Source organism: Octodon degus, unplaced genomic scaffold (genome assembly GCF_000260255.1).
Source record: "Octodon degus isolate 3935 unplaced genomic scaffold, OctDeg1.0 scaffold00235, whole genome shotgun sequence".
Lineage (NCBI taxonomy): Eukaryota > Metazoa > Chordata > Mammalia > Rodentia > Octodontidae > Octodon > Octodon degus.
In genome coordinates, this window is record NW_004524811.1 from 3,384,401 (window position 1) to 3,397,086 (window position 12,686).

The following is a 12,686-nucleotide window of genomic DNA, read 5'->3' on the forward strand; positions in this document are numbered from 1 at the left end:
CAGGTCCGGATCTATGAAGTTCAGTTTCCTCCAGGTGGGTGTTGCTTGGATCTGGCTGCTGTGCTCCACTTTTTTCTGCTGCAAGCGTTAGAGTTGAACCCTTTGTGTCTCTCTGGCAAGATGTTCTGCTCCTGAATCAGCTGGATGGGTCTTGCCTCTAGCCTCTTTGCAGGGAGTTCTGCTGAAGAGTTCCGTGCTGGGCCTGTGCTCCGGGCCTATTCAGGATCCAGAGGACCCCAGGTCGTCTCACTCACTCGTCGGACCTGCGCTCTGGGTCTGTTCAGGATCCTGCAGCCCTCGGTTGTCTAACTCACTCGCCGGGCCTGTGCTCTGGGTCTATTCAGGATCCCACCAGGCCCTGGGTCTTTAAACTCACTCTCTGGGCCTGCACTCTGGATCTATTCAGGATGCCACCAGGCCCTGAGTCATCTCACTCACTCACCGGGCCTGCACTCTGGGTCTGTTCAGGATCCGGAAGGCCCTGTGTTGTCTCACTCACTTGCCGGGCCTGTGCTCTGGGTCTATTCAGGATCCTGCCAGGCCCTGGGTCATCTCACTCACTCGCCGGGCCTGCACTCTGGGCATATTCCAGCTATTGATTATTGATGCTGGCTATTGATAAATGGATTTTATCAGGTTGAGATAAGAACTATGATTTCCAATCATTTTATCATGAACGCTTCACAAGACCAAGGGTAAAGGGTTTTTCAAATGTTTTTTCTGTATCTATTGAAATGATCACATAGTTTTTGTCCTTCAGTCTATTAATATGGCATATTACATTCATTGATTTGCATATGTTGAACCAGCTCTGCATCCTGGGATGATTCCTTGATGGTCAGGGTGTATAATCTTCTTGATGATGTGCCGCACTCTGCAAGTACTGTACTAAAGATTTGGCATCTGTGTACATAAGGGAGACTGGTCTGTAGTTCTCTTTCTTAGTTGCATTCTTTTCTGGTTTTGCCACAGTAATGCTTTCTTCCAAGAATGAAATTGGGAGAATTGATTCTCTTGAAATTTCATTAAAGAATTAGAGTAGTACTGGCAATAAATCTGTAAATTAATCATAGAATTCAGCAGTGAATCCATCAGGATCAGGACATTGTTGACAGGTTTTTAATTACATTTTCAATTGTGTTGATTGATATTAGGTTCTTAAATTTTTTATTTTCTTGATTATCTTTGGTAATTCACATGTATCTAAGAATCTGTGATTTACTCTATGTTTTCCATCTTATTAGAATACAGGATTCATAGTAGGTATTCATGATCTTCTGGCGTCTGCAGGATTTATTGTGATTCACCATTTTCATTTCAAACTGCATGAATATGAGCCTTCCTTCTTTTACTGGACAAGATTGGCTATGTGCTTTTCAATTGTACTTCATTTTTCAAATAAACATTGCTACTAAAAAACAGAATTTTTGTACTTTATTGTTATTCTCAGCATACAATAATTATTGCTGTTATATTTATAACATCTACATGAGATGGGCTTTGGGCTTGATTAGCTAGCTATTCTTTCAATAGAAACTTCAGTTTCAACATTAAGTTGTTAATTTGAGTTTCCTCTGTTTTTCTAATGTGAGAATTCACTGTTATAGAAAATGCTTTTCACAAAGTTCAACACTCATTCATATTCAAAGTCCCAGAGAAAAGAGGAATGGAAGGCCTCTACTTCAATCTGATAAAAGCCACCTATGACAACCCAATGGCTAACATAATTCTAAATGGGGAAAAACTGAAATCCTTTACTCTCAGATCTAGTACAAGACAAGGATGTCCTCTATCACCACTTTTATTCAATATAGTTCTGGAATCATTAACTAGAGTCATTAGACATGAGAGAGAAATAAAAGGAATAAGAAAAAATAAAGAAAAAGTTAAACCATCATTATTTTCAGATGACATAATACCTTACTTGGAAGACAAAACAAAACAAAACAAAACAAAACAAAACAAAACTCCACCACAAAGCTATAGAATTGATACAAAAATTGAGTAGCATAGCAGGATACAAAGTAAATACCTAAAAGTCAGTAGCACGCCTCTACACAGATAACAAAAACAATGAGAGGGAAATTAGAGAAATAATACCTTTTACAATAACACTGAGGAAAATGAAATACCTTGAAAATCACTTAACTAAAGAAGTCAAAGATTTTTTCGAGGAAAATTACAGTACTGTGAAAAAAGATATCACAGAGTATTACAGAAAATGGAAAGATATTCTATAGGAAGAATTAACATTATGAAGAGGGCCATATTCCCAAAATTGCTGTACAGATTTAATTCAATCCCAATCAAACTAGAACCAACATACCTCACAGTCCTGGGGAAATCGATCCTAAAATTCATATGGAACCAGAAAAGACCTAGAATATGAAAGGCAATCCTGGAGAACAAAGACAAGGCAAGACGCATTATAATTCCTGACTTGAAATTATACCACAAAACTACTGTGATTAACTCAGCATGGCACTGGTAACAAAGTAGACCTGGGGATCAATGGAATAGATTACAAGATGCAGAGGCCTCTAAGAACACACTAAGTCAACTTAACTTGAAAAAGAATCCAAACATTCTTACAAGAAAAAAGATAGCCTCTTTAACAAATGATGCTGGAAAAACGGCATCCCTATATGCTGAAAACTAAAACTTGACCTAGGTCTATCACCATATACTAAGCTAAAGGCAAAGTAGATTAAAAATCTAAACATTAAAACAGAAACACTAAATCTACTAGAAGAGAAAGTAGGAAGAACTCTTGAAGATGTAAGGGTAGGCAAAGAGTTCATGAACAAAAATCAAATCACATGGGAAACACTTGAATGAATTAACAACTGGGACCTGCTCTTTCTGAGAAGATTTTGCACTTCAAAAGTATCCAAAAAAGTGAAAAGGGAACCCACAACTTTGGAAAAATCATGTCAGATAAGTACTCAGACAAAGGTCTGCTCTCTAGATTTTATAAAGAACTAAAAAACACTAGGGCCCCAAAATATAACAGACAGTACATAAATTGGCACCTGGGATGGACACACACTTCTCAGAGGATGAAATTAAAGAAGCAAATAAATATATGAAAAAAATGCTCCACATCACTAGCCATACGTGAAATGCAAATTAAAGCAACATTGAAATATCATCTCACCCCAGAAAGAATGGCTAGCATAAAGAAATCAATCAATAACAAATGTTGGAGAGGCTGTGGCTAAAAAGGAACACTTCTTCACTGCTGGTGGGTATGTAGACTAGTGCAACTGTTATAGAAATCTGTTGGACTGGAAGTCGCATTTAATCCAGCTATTCCTCCGCTAGGAATCTTAACGGAGGATCTGAAAACATGATATCATAGTGATATATGTGTGCCTATGTTTATAGTAGCACAATTTGTGAAAGTCAAATCTTGGAAAAAAACAAAATGCCTATCACCTCAGGAATGGATGAAAAAGAAGCAGTATTTTTACACAATGGAGCATTACTCAGCTATAAAGAATGATAAATTCAAAGCCTTTATACTGAAGTGGATGCCACTTGAAAATATACACATTAGAGAAGTAAACCAGACACACATGTGTAAATATCATATAGTTTGCCCAATATAAGGACTCAAAAGAAGAAATACAAATAGAAAGGTATAATACAACTAAAAGGAAAGCAGGAACTTGAGGACTAGATAATGAAAAGAGAGCAAAGAGAAGAGCTAGGAAACATGACGGTGGCAAGCGATACAGTTATATGTAGAAGATGAGCAATGCAATGATCCTGAGAATCTTCAGAAGATTTTTGAATGTACCAGTTAATTGGAATAATTCTCACGCTGATTAAATATATAAACAGACACCTATGAACTAAACAACTGCACTGATGACGGCAACTTATAATAGAAGGTTCATGCTTCGAGTGTCAGCAATTATGGTCTTCTGAATACGGGCTTCTTGTCATGACATGCCTGATGCTGCTGTGTTGTCTCTCAGGTAGATGGTTGTTCAAAAAGAAGAGGGTGGTGAATGAAGGCAGGAGACAGGAAAAGGAATGATGCAGGACTGTCCTGTTACAAGGTGGTATATGGATAGATTTCTGGACTTATGTGTAAATATAAGAATTTTATAATTCTTTATTCCTATTTTTAAAATATATTTTAAAACTTTAAATGTTTTCTCATCATTTTCTGTAGAGATTTAAAGTTCAATATATCAGTACTTGATGAAAAATATCTCTTCGATGTTATGCCTAAGATGTTTGATATTCAGAAAGATAGTGAGGTTAATCTTAACAGCTTAGTTTCTATGGTAATAACAATAAGCTTTTCTACTGGAGAGCTAACAACTTAAGTTTACAGACCAAAATTAGAGAAAAATGAGAGCCACAAGGAAAGCCAGCATTTTGGCCCTAACCATCCAAAGTCAATTAATACTCAAGACATATCAGAAATTGTAATGTATCTACATGTAACTCAGTAGTGTCCCAAATTTTCTGATCAAGGAGATCATGGGACCAAAGAGCAAAGTGATTGATGATAAAAAGTGTGTGTAAGGAGAGTCACATGGAGAGAAAACATTCTCTTAGGCTTTCACAGAGAGAACATTGACCAAGCAATGGTCATGACTCATCCACATGGCTGACACTGACAAAGGATCTACAATCTGAGGTACAGGATTTCAGGATAAATGCTGAGGGGATTTGACTGACTTATTAGATCCAAAAGCTACAATTCTTGTTGTATAAGACTTACTCTATCTTGGTATTAACCATCTAGCAGAAAAGTATAAAAATGAAGTATAAGAAGTAAAGCTATGGTGTTATGTTGAGCTGTAGGGGACTCAGGTCAAAAATTTCTGACCTTGCAAATCAAACGGAAGACTCAATGGCATTATAGACTATTGAACTCTTTTATAATATTTTGCTGAGTTTACATACCTATAATATTCAAATAATGGAACTAAACAAAAAAAGGGGATAGAGACGAATGACAATTTTGTATCTGTGCATACAAAATGGTTAGGATAGATATATAGTTACATTCTCAATAAATAGAGGGATTAGTTCTAATACTGTTTATAAATAGGTTATCAGGTCTACATCTTGTACAGCAAATAACCACTAGGAAGAGAGTATACAATGTGTTAATTATTGAAACTGTAATTCCAATTTGAAAAGAAATAAACTTTATATACATCTTGTTAATGATTCTTGAAAGTACAGTGCTCTTATGTGCAATTTACCAAGAGATTTGACTGGGAAAAACTCAAAGCCTAGAAACTTACATCCAGATGCAAGTGAGGGCACAAGTATGAAATTCATATACTTGAAAACCAATAAGAAAAATTTTCCTAGGAAACAAGTTTGACTGATTGACTTATGGCAATTTTTTTTAAAGTGAGCCACTAGATGGCAACCTTTTCGAATCTTTTACTGTTTAGGGTGGAAAAGTAACTTTATTATTGATTTGTTTTTCTTTTTTTTCATAATTTTATTGAGAAACAAATAGCAATGAGACAGTTTAAAATCAAATGGTAGGACAATTTCAATAATTAACACATTGCAAACATTCTTCTTAGTGGTTAATTGCTGTACAAGATGTGGACATGATATCCTATTTACAAACTCCATTAGAACAAATCCCTCTATTCATAAGAGAATATACTTCATTTTTATACTTTTCTGCTGCATAGATAAGACCAAAGTAAAGCAGGACCTATGCAACAAGAGTTGTAGATTTTGGGTCTGATAAGGTCAGTGAAATCCCCGCAAGATTTATCCTGAGATCCTGTACCTCATCGATCACTTTCCTCTTTGGCCCCATAATCTTCTTGATCAGAAAATTTGGGACATTACTGAGTTACTTGACATTACAGTACAAGTTCTCATATGTCCTGAGTCTTAATTGACCTTGGAAAGCTAGGGGCAAAATGTTGGCTTCCCTTGTGGCCCTCCTTTTTTTCTAATTTTGGTCTGCAAACTTAGGTTGTTAACTCTCCAGAAGAGAAGTTTATTGTTATTATTATACAACCTAGGCTGTTAAGCGTAACCTCACTCTCTGTCTGAATATCAAACTTCTTAGGCATAACATGGAACAGGTATCTTTCATCAAGTATTGTATTGAAATGTTGAACTTTAATTCCCTACAGAATATGATGAGAAAAACATTTAAAAATTAGAATATTTTTTTAAAAATAGGCATAAAGAATTATATAATTTTTAGGTTCACACATAAGTCCAAAAATCTAACCATATACAACCTTGAAGCAGGACAGTCTCACAATATTCCTTTTCCTGTCTCTTGCCTTCATTCACCACCCCCTTCTTTTTGAAAAATCATCTACCCAAGAGACAGCACAGCAGCAACTGGCATTTCATGACAAGTAGCCCGTATTCAAAAGACCAGAATGACAGGCAATCCAAGCATGAAACTACTATTACAGATCACCATCTTCAGTGCAGTTGCTTAGGTCACAGGTATCAGTGTATATAGATAGTCGGGGTGAGAATCTTTCTAATTAACTGCTAGATTCAAAAATCTTCTGGAAATTCTCAGCATCATTACCTTGCCCATCTTCTACATATAAATGTATGGCTTGTCACTGTCATGTTTCCTGGCTCTTCTCCTTTCCCTCTTGTAGTTAGTGAGTCCTCAAGTTCCTGCTTTCCTTTTCCTTGTATTATACCTTTCTATTTGTATTTATACTTTTGATTTCTTGCACTAGGGAAAGTATACAATATTTACACATGTGTGTCTGGTATATTTCACTTATGAGTAATCTTCAAGTGGCATCCACATCAATATAAGGGCTTCGAGTTTATCATTCTTTATTGCTCAGTAATACTCCATTGTGTGAAAATACCACATCTTCTTCAACTATTCCTCGGGTGATGGGCATCTTGGTTGTTTCCAAGGTTTGCCTATCACAAATTGTGCTGCTACAAACATAGGCACACATATGTCCCTATGATATGATGTTTTCAGATCCTCTGGGAAAATTCCCAGTAGAAGCATAGCTGGATTAAGTGGGATTTCCAGTCCAATTTTTTTAAGGAGTCTCCACACTGATTTCCATAATGGTTGCAACAGTCCACATTCCCACCAGCAGTGGAGAAGGGTTCCTTTCCCCCCACAGCCTCTCCAACATTTGTTGTTGGTTGATTTCTTTATGATAGCCATTCTTTCTGGGGTGAGATGATATCTCAAAGTTGTTTTAATTTGCATTTCACGGATGGCTAGTGACGTGGAGCATTTTTTCATATTTTTATTCGCTTCTTTAATATCATCCTCTGAGAAGTGTTTGTTCATCTCAGAAGCCCATTTCTGGAGTGAGTCCTTATATTTGGGAGCCCTAGTTTATTTTAGTTCTTTATAAATTCTAGAGAGCTGACCTTTGTCTGAGTACTTATTTGTCATTATTTTTTAAATTTGTGAGTTGTCTTTTCACTTTGTTGTTAATTTCTTTTCACGTGAAAACACTTCTCAGTAAGAGTAGGTCCCAGTTGTTAATTCTTTCAAGTGTTACCCATGCAATTTGATTTTTATTCATGAACTCTTTGCCTACACCTATATCTTCAAGAGTTCCTCCTAATTTCTCTTCAAAGAGATTTAGTGTCTCTGTTTTAATGTTTAGATCTTTAACCCATTGTGACTTGACTTTAGTGCATGGTGATAGACCTGGGTCAAGTTTTAGTTTTTGGCATGTAGAGAGCCAATTTTTCCAGCACCATTTGATAAAGAGGCTATCTTTCTTCCAGTGAGTATGTTTGGCCCCTTTGTAAAAGTTAAGGTAGCGGGGCCAAGCAGATGGCTCAGAAGAATAAGCGCTTGCCTGGCAAGCACAAGGATCTGAGTTCAATCCCCGGTTCAAAAAAAAAAAATGTTAAGGTAGCTCAGTGTGTTCATAGGGGCTTCAGTGTCTTCTAGTCTATTCCATTGATCCTCAGGTCTACATTGTTGCCAGAACCATGCTGATTTTATCACAATAGCCTTGTAGTATAATTTCAAGTCAGGAATTGTAATTCCTCCTGCTTGTCTTTATTGCCCAAGATTGCCTATGCTATTGTAGGTCTTTTCTGTTTCCAAATAAATTTTACAAATGATTTCTCTAGCATTGTGTGCTATGTTGGTGGTAGTCTGATAGGGATTGTGTTAAATATGTACAGCAATTTTGAGAATATGACTATCTTCACAATGTTGGTTCTTCCTATCCAGGAGCATGGAATATCTTTCCATTTTCTGAAATCCTCTATGATCTCTTTTTTGAGTATTGTAATTTTCCTTGAAAAGATCTTTGACTTCTTTAGTTAGATTAATTCCAAAGTATTTCATTTTTCTTAGTGCTATTGTAAAAGGTTTTGTTTCACTAATTTCCCTCTCAGTTTGTTTGTTGTCTGTGTAGAGGAATACTATTCACTTTTGAGTACTGACTTTATAACCTTCTATACTCCTGAATTTCTGTATTAATTCCAGTAGCTTCTTGGTGGAGTCTTTTTTGTCTTCCAAATAAAGTATCATGTCATCTGCAAATAATGATAACTTAACTTCTTCTTTACTTATTATTATTCCTTTGATTTCTTTCTCTTGTCTAATGGCTCTAGCTAATGATTCCAGAACTATATTGAATGGGAGTGGTGATAGAGGACATCCTTGTCTTGTACCAGATCTAATAGTAAATGATTTCAGTTTTTCCCCATTTAGGATTATGTTAGCTGTTGGGTTTTCATAAATGGCTTTTACCAGATGGAAGTAGAGGCCATCTATTCCAATTTTCTGTAGGACTTTGAACATGAATGAGTGTTGGACTTTGTCAAAAGCCTTTTCTGCATCAATGGAGATGATCATGTGGTTTTTAGTTTTTGCTCTATTGATATAGTGTATTACATTGATAGATTTTCAAATATTGAACCATCCTTGCATCCCTGGGATGAATCCTACCTGGTCATGGTGTACGATCTTCTGGATGATTTGCTGTTTTCTATTTGCTTGGATTTTATTGAGGATTTTGACATGTATGTTCATGAGGGAGATAGGCCTGCAGTTCCCTTTTTTAGTTGCATCTTTCCCTGGTTATGGTATCAGTATAATTCTTGGCTCCAGAACTTTCTCTCAAAAAATAAGAAAATAAAGAAGGTTCAAATGCATCTCATTATTGAGGCTCTGGGGTTAATCTCTAATATAGTAGATAGATAAATAGATTAGATAGATAGATAGATAGATAGATAGATAGATAGATAGATAGATAGGCAATAGATACGTAGATAGAGATTACCTAATCCTGTTTCTTTTTTGTTATTATTCATGTGTATATGTTTGTGTGTGCGTGTGCGTGTGCGTGTGTGTGTGTGTGTGTGTGTGTGTGTGTGTGTGTGTATGCGGGCGCTCACGCCCTAATTTGGGATTTGAGTTGAAAATGATCAATTTATCCAACATAGGCATTAATTTTGATTCATTTACCTACTACTTAGTGCATACATGCTATATACCAGGAACTGTCATGTGAGACAGTGATTAGAAAATCAAACATATTTCCTTGAACCTCTTACTTTCTGAGGAACATACATGAAGTGGCTGCTCCCAGGGAAACTGGGAAATTTTGCGGGGGATAGTAGGACTTACCTGAGGTAAACTTAGAAGAAAACAATCATCCTTTGACTTATCCACAATGAGCCTTTCTCTGAACAGAGCTATATTAGGAAACAGTTAGCGGGGAGAAAGTGGAGAATATTCCTAGCCAATGGAGTATAACCACATTAGTTCTTTAAAAAGAAGTACCGGGCCCGGGAGATGGCTCAGTGGAATAAGGGATTCCCTGGCAAGCGCAAGGGCCTGAGTTCAATCCCCGGTTCCACAAAAAAATAAAAAATAAATAATACAAAATAAAATAAAAAGAAGTATGAAACTATCCAAAAGAGCTGAAACAGAAAGTGAGGAGAAGAGTGTTTATATAGCATGGCTGAAGAAGTTAAGCAGAAGACAGATCATTAGCCTAAGCTAAGGATTTTAATACAAATGTTGATACGGCATTTGTCTCCTCTAAATTTCACCCATCCAATGACTGTGGACTCCTTTACCTTAGATAACTACCATTCTCATGATTGACTTGAATATAACATAGTTTTGTGATCTCTTTACCTTTGCTCATTGTTTTCTAAAATTAATTATTTCTTAGTTCATTGTTCTGGGATTAAAACCTCATAAATATGGTTAGGCTAAGGGTATAAGACATTACTTCTAGCACAACTAGGAATTAACTACTGGGACTTCAGTAGAACTGAAGTTGTTACCATTTACATATTACCATGTAAATAATTTAAAATCAATTTAGTGTTGTTTGGATAACAAGTATATCATGTGAAGTTTTCTTTTGCTTAGTGTTTTATTTAGGTTAAACTTAAAATCAGTATTTCTTGCATATACTCCTAGGCTGATGAGAGAAGGGCATAAAAGGATGATAGAACTTATGAAATTCTTGAATCATAGAGAAAGCCATCAGAATAAAATATGCCAAGAATAACATACAACATAATGTACATTAAGTCTTGGCTACTAAACAAATAGGTATGTTTAAGTTTTGTGTTCCATGCTTATATCAGTTCAGCAGTTTTGTTTTGTTTGAAAGGTTTAAAGTGGTTATTGCAAAGAATTCCTATGAGATTTGTGAGTTACTGAATTTTGTATCTTCTAAATTGAACATCAAGAAACTTTTCAGGGGTTAAATTCAGAGCAAGTTACTAATTGTTGTATTAAAGTTAGAATAATTCCTCAAGACAAATTGAGGTCATTGGGAAGATGAGGAGTAATTTGGTGATAGCAGCAAGAATCCAGAGAGTCATAAGGAAAGATTTCATTCATTCATTTATTGTTTATTCCACATTTATTAAATACCAACTTATGCTATCCACTATTCAAAGTACAGCTTGGAAACAAAGTGGAGATTATGAATGTCTTATGCAGAAGTAATAGTAGTAAAAGTAAAACAGACTCCTGAGATACATAAAGGAGTTTATTCAGAGGCCTCCTGGAACCTCAGCTATATACACACTTTATGCCATAGAATTTATCCAGACAATAAAGTACAAGTAAACTTTTATATTTTCACAGATGACAATGACTTTATCTTACTTTGTTATTTGAGATAGGATCTCAATATGTAGTTCAGCCTGGCGTTACAACTGCTTTGTAATACAAGCTGGCCTTGAACTCCTGGCAATCTTCCTGCCGCAGCCTCCTTGGGACTGGGACACTGATGTATGGTACCAAGCAAGGTTTTAAAAAGTAGGTAGAGTTTCTAGCCTGGCAAATAAAGAATTTAGAAATTTTCAGTCCACTCTAATTACAAGTAAAAAGCCAAACAAACAGAGATCAACAACTGTGTTTTGGTTAGTCAGAGGAGTGAGTTCATAGCAAAACTGTTGGCCTGAAAATTGAGGAGGCAGGCAGACAGATACAAAGAACCATAATTTACCTGAAGCAGAAACATCTGTAAACAGAAACCTCTGATAAATTCCCTGAGGCTCAGCGCAGGCAAGCCTGCAAGTTTAAAATCTCCCCCATACTTTTTGATGTTTTTATCTATAAGCACTACCAGGTTCTCAGAGTAAATATCGAGACAAATTCTTTCATTCTTCCTGGAGGTGGGGCATGTGAAAGAAATGGAAGATCATGTCCTGAACCACGCCTGCCCTCTGATATCTTCCCTCACCAAACTTGTGGGGTTTTGTCTTGGGGAAATCCCACAGGTTCCAGCCTTCCATGTGTTCAAAGGAAACACCCAACTCTAGACCCTCTACTCATCTGGTCCCATAGAGAAGGTAAAGCCTTTGAAAAACTGGTGAACTAGTAAAATTTATAATGTACAATGCAGGCTCACCAAGCGACAGCTCTGACATCAGGACTGGAGAATTCTACCTTTCCCTCCCAAACACTGCATTACTGCTGTTCTATCCACTCAGTGCATCCCATCCACCTTTCAACAAGAAGTTACCAGGAATATTAAGAGGTAAAGAGTCTTATGAGAACAAAATTTGATGGGAAGTTTTGTGACTATGGACAAGATATCATGAATTTTCATTAAAACCCTCCAGGCAGAGGTAGAATGCTTTACCTGTGACCTGAATTTAGCAGGTCCTTGCTTATTGTGTGTGTGTGTGTGTGTGTGTGTGTGTGTGTGTGTGTGTGTGAGAGAGAGAGAGAGAGAGAGAGAGAGAGAGAGAGAGAGAGAGTCTTTTTGAGACTGTGTCACTATTCAATTTCAGGATGGACTTAAGGTCACTTTGTAACCTAGGCTGGTCTTGAACACACAATGATCCTTCTGCCTCAGCCTCCTGAGTGCTGGTATTACAGGTTTATAAAGTTATCACTCCTGGATTTTCCTTTGCAGATCTCGACAGCAGCAATAGTCACTGGTGGCCTGTTCTGAGGTGTGGCTGAGAATGTTATTTGTGGATACTCAACTAAAATCCATTTCACCTATTAAAATAATTTTGTAAACCATTCAAAGTCTTCTAATATATCTATTTCTTCTCAGAGAGTATGACCTATCCCTTGACAATAATACCCAAAGTAGCTAGAGATGTTTCTTTCTCAGGAAAATGAGGGACTGGGCAGATAGCTCAGTAGAATAAGTGCTTGCCTGCAAGCACGAAGGGCCTGAGTTCAATCCCTGTATCTGAAAGAAAAAGAAAGAAGAAAGAAA